This window comes from Morone saxatilis, unplaced genomic scaffold, assembly GCF_004916995.1.
Source record: "Morone saxatilis isolate NCDOM2014 unplaced genomic scaffold, NCSU_SB_2.0 Contig14, whole genome shotgun sequence".
NCBI classification, from domain to species: domain Eukaryota; kingdom Metazoa; phylum Chordata; class Actinopteri; family Moronidae; genus Morone; species Morone saxatilis.
Genome location: NW_023339696.1, coordinates 4,552,517 through 4,558,018, shown reverse-complemented (window position 1 = coordinate 4,558,018; position 5,502 = coordinate 4,552,517).

Below are 5,502 nucleotides of genomic sequence, written 5' to 3'. Positions count from 1 at the left end.
TAGCAGCATGGTTCTATGGATGGTAATTTCAGTCGAGCAGTTTGTCCATCAAGTTTGACCAGAAATAACACAACAACTGTAAAATAAAACGTGGTACACACATACACAGCATTTCATCTAACATCATCAACAGGTCAAAATTAAATGTGTAAAATACTTTGGTTTACGGCATTCCCATCAGCCTCCACAGTATTTGGGTTTAGTGCTAAAACTAACACTAAAATAAGGTAGTGAACATGGTAAATATGACCTTCTAAACATTAACATGGTAGCATTGTCATTGGGAGCGTGTTAGCCTGCTGATGTTAACATTTAGCTCAAAGCACACAACCTCTACACAACCTCTGAGAGCCGCTAGCATGGCTGTAGTCTGTAGTCTGTTAAAGGACCATGTTTTTGCATATTCTCACTCGCTGTCAGATCACTCAAAATCACCATAGCAGCTGACTTTCATTAAAAGGCTACTTTGTACATTTTAACCTCCCTCTTTTCAACCTCTGTAACATCTGATTGGTAAACCAGCATTAAAATAGACAGGTCTGTGGCAGAGTTTGATACTAACTAACTGCACTCTTTTCACATTTTACACTTGGGCACTAATCTCATTTTTTCTCTTGAAAGGCAGAAGGCTATCTATAAATGCCACTGACAGAGTAAAGAGATGATGTATCACTATGCAAATTAACAGGAGCTTATCTATGTTCCCAAGGTCTTAAGTGCCCAAGGTCCTATGTACCCAGGGTCCTATGTTACCAAACCAACCAACCCTAACCTTGGGAACATAGGACCCTGGAAGAGCACATGTAGGAGTTAGGTATTTTCCCAGAGTCCTAGGTAAACTAGGAATGAGCACTAACTGTGTTTGTAGTGCTGGTTTACACACATAGCACCCATCCTGCATCTTTGTCCAGCTAAGTCCTTGGTATTGATCAACAACCCTATCAAACTGTAGATATCATGGTCATTTTGTGCTGTGGGGCAGTAAAAAAACCAAATGCATCTTTAAGCCAGTCTGGATCTGCTTGTTAAAATGTTAAAATGTCAAAATGTACAATTTACAGACTACACAGCCTAGCTCGGTATAACAGCGAAAAAACTAAACAGTATTTTTTGAGTTTTTTGTAATGTGAGAGGTCAAAACATCATGAGAACACTAAATACACACATTTTCAATATGATATTGAATCCGATTTCCATCTTCATGAAGCAATATAAACTCGGCCAGAAGCTGGTGTTTGTGAGTACAACTTAGAAGAGATGACATACTGCTGAAAAAGAGCTTATTTATCTGAAGTAGTAGCCAAGCTAAATGCACATGATATTAGCTTTGATTTTCTCTGGGATGTTTTGCCTGTATCGTCCTTTACAGAATGCCCTACTTATTATTCATACATTTAAATACATTTGCACAGGGGACCTGCTCGGTACAAGCACAATATTATACTATTGGCAACGCAAAAGAATTGGGAGACTGCTGGAAGATAAATGCCCTTCTCAATGTCAGTTTGATGGCAATTGCTGAGACAGGGGTGGGTTTTCTTCATTTACTTTCATCATCCAGATTTTCCAATCTGTCCCGCTTCCCTGACCTCAGATAATTATTATGCATTGTGAACGACAACCTCAATCTCAATGTTGAACTCTCCTGGATAAATAAAGTTAAAAAAAAAAACACATTATAGTGTAATAGACCATTTTGTGCTGTTTTAAAGGTGAACTGAAATGGGTGTCAGTTCAGTTTGAACGTCTTTTTAAATCTTTAAATTGTCCTGGGCAGGTCTACTGTACTGTACTGTGTGTGTGTATGTGGGGGGGGTGGGGGGGGGGGGGACCAGCCGAATGAGCAGCCGAGAAAACCCCGAGGGGGCTGGGACGGCATCAGGACTCGAAGGCTTTGCGAAGTGCCAGCAGCAGTGTGGGTTTTGAGGACAGACCCAACCCAAACCACTCCACCATACAGTCACCATATGGCCCTCCTTTCTCAGGCAGGCCTCTCCTTCTCCAGAATCCTGCCAGTCATGGAGAGAGAGAGAGACAGAGAGAGAGAGAGAGAAAGAGGAAAGAGAAAGAGAGAGAGAGAGAGAGAGAACAGCTTGTGTGCGGACAAGAAAGATCATGTATCGAGAAGAATGACAATGAATGAAGGCCTGTGACAGGAGAGCAAGAGAGAGAGAGAGAGAGAGAGTAAAGGCAGGAGGTAGAGAGCCAGACAGTGTGTCCACTACAGTGGGCAGACAGACTCAGTCAGAGGCGGGGACATCTGAGAGCCATGCACAAGAGATGTAAAAATCGGGAAGTTCTCAGGCACATAAATACACCAGCCAAATATCAAAAATCAAGGGGGGTGCAGAAGAGTTAGTTTGAAAGGAAATGAAGTTTCAAAATTGAGAGGTAAACACAAAAAAGCTTAAAAAGACTCAGTGCCATATGCGTGAAACTTAGAGTTTTTTATTATTAATACTCAACACTTCATTTTGTTCATCATGTACAAAGAGAAAGAATAGTCTTATTTGAGCACTTATAATTGTAGATATCAGTATTATCCTTATTAGAAGTACCTTAATGATGTTTTTTTGCAATTTTGTCATGACGTGGTTAATTTTGTTATTGAGATTACTTTGATTGTTTCCATACAAAAAAAAGAAGGTAAATGTTTTTCCCCCAATATTCAGTATTTACACAACCTGTACAATTATTTGTTTTTGTGTCGTTTTCTGTTCGTATGGTGTAAAAATTTGGGGATTATTTCAAAGAAAAGGGCCACAAAAAGAGAAAAGAATGGCCAAGAATAATATTATGTATATCATTATGTATACAATTGATGCTATTCATATGTTACATTTTTGTCAACCCACAGTAAATTTAATCAGTGACGATGTGTTTTCATCAACCTGTTCACCTTGTGAAATACATTTAGTAGCAACCCCTTATGTCATGTTGTCATCATTTTTCATTCAGGTAAAGCAAACCATTCTCAAATATGAATGATGGAGATGAAAAATAGCAATATTAACAAACAAACAAAACTGTACACAATTTAATAGAAAAGTTTGTATGCATCAATATAAAGCAATATCAATACATAGTAATACACGCACACAGAGAGAACTTTGAAATATTAGTAAACAAGTTCTGCAATGAATCAGGGTGAATTGGGAAATTATAAGCAGCTAAATTACATGGACCATCACAACAAATCAATCATATAATATCACAGTATAATTCTTCCTATCTGCATGACTCATTGAAAAAAACAGCGTGATTAAGCAGTTCAACTTAATATGTTAGAGACATTGATGTGAAACAAACATCTTCCCTCCAAAACAAAACAAAACAAAATGCAAAAATGACATTTTCACAAGTCAGTTTAACAGGTGCATTGATCCCTGTAGCTGACCACGTCATGCTGTTATTTGGTCCCATGTGTCAGTATTCCTGACAGAAAAACACACGTCAGCTGAGGTGATATTTACATCCTCCACCTTCAGGATGTTCCGGCGCGCTAACTTGCCACAGCCATTTTTTCTTGTGTTGTAAAAAATGTGACACAGTGTTTTGCTCTACATTAAGCATTTGACCAAATGTGTTGTGGCATGCTCGTGTGCAGAGAAGTGAGGCTGGGACCAATTTGGCCGTAAGGGAAATAAAGACTTCTGACGAGCCATGCTTACTCTGCATCACTGCCCGACCTGCACACGCTGGCTGCAGAGCAGAGCAGCTGGAGGTGGTAAAAGCCTGATGATAGCATGTTTACCACAGTGGACCTTGACTTCACAACCAGCAGCTGTAAACCGGCCTTATAGCTCACCTTCCAATGCATGAAAAAACAACAGGAACTGATGTATTGGCACATACAGTGTACAGTAAGAGCATTTTCTGTTTGGTCATGCTGTTTATTGCAAATAAGGAAAAAAAAAAACAACAACCTGGTGGCTTGTAAGAAAAATATGCAAACCTAACGGAGTTTACGTGCACACGGATACATTTTTCACTTTTCAATCAATCCAGTAGACATGAAAGCAGTTGAGGAGAAAAACAGAAGAGAGATGAATTTCTTCTCTCAGGGCTGGGGAGAAGATTTTAGAGACTTATTGGAATCAGTACCATACAGAAGAAGAGCGGGGGAAATAATTTCTGACTGCATGGGGACAGAACTGCATATGTACACAACAAATTACAAATTATATTTCCTGTCTCATACGAAGAAACAAGCAAAATAAATAAATAAATAACTAAATAAATTAGAATCCAAAGCATTTAAGTGTTTTCAGCTGTCAAATAACGCGGTTTAGTAATATGTGAGCTAAAATATAGCAACGGCTGATTCCCCTGAAGCAAAACTCAACATAAAATGAGACATGACAGAAGAATTGTTGCACCTTTTAATAAGGGGTTGCACAAATGCATTTCAGCTTCAAATGGATTCTCAATTAGATGAAACTACACTCGTTCTTGGTTTTCCACTAGTTTGTGCAGAAATCCTCAGCAATATTAACAAAACATCAACACTGAGAAATGTCCAGCGCAGATTTGTGTGTGTACATATATATCATATATATATATATATCTTCCTTTACCACAGTGATGTCTATCCCAAACACAGAGCGGGAACAGGATAGGCCGGGGCCAACGATGGCTCTAAATTCTGTGTGCAATCACCATTAGAGCCCAGGTCAAAAAAACGGGCAACAAAAACACAAATATCTTGTAAGTTTTTAACAAGGATTGCTGCTTAAAAATGAAGGATCACAATATACTGCCTCTATATGCAAATATCATCTATGTATACATGTAATATTGTATTACATAAATGTGTAGATAATTTAATTTATCTCAAAAAGCATGAAGAAGAGCTTACCTTAAAAAGAGAGAATCTAACACAATTCAAGGGAAACTTAGCAAAGACTCCTAAAACTAAACTTTCCCCTTTAATCACCAAACGTCTACACCTACAGTAAATTATCCTCGATTTCCAACACTTTAGTGAAAATATGAAAAAGCATAATTCTTAACATAATCAGTATACTGATTGGTAAACTATCATAATTAAGTAAACATGAGATTTAAAGAAAAAGAGGTTCAATTATATCACTTATGATTAGTAATATTTGTGTCTTAACTATATTTTGCATATTTTTGTTCATGTGTTTTTTTAGTTTTTATGAGTTTTTATTATTGTTTTGTTTATTTCTTAAATTGCTGTAAAACATTTTGAAAGTTACATCCTGTCTGTCTGTTTACTGTACAAAGTGAAAAGAGTTTTAAATATATTATTTACAAGGAAAAGATTGAACATACAAATGCTGACACTGATTGATGCCCACTCCAAAGTCATTCTTCTGCTCGTTCTTATTTCCTCGTCATTCCCCGTTCTCCTGTCTCCTTCTTATACCACCGTGCTGATAATGGTTGACCTGAACTTTCAAAATGTGTGCGTATAAAAATTCCAGAGATCCCAATCTATTTATTAGGAGAGTCGTGTGTGTGGGTGGGGGGGGGGGG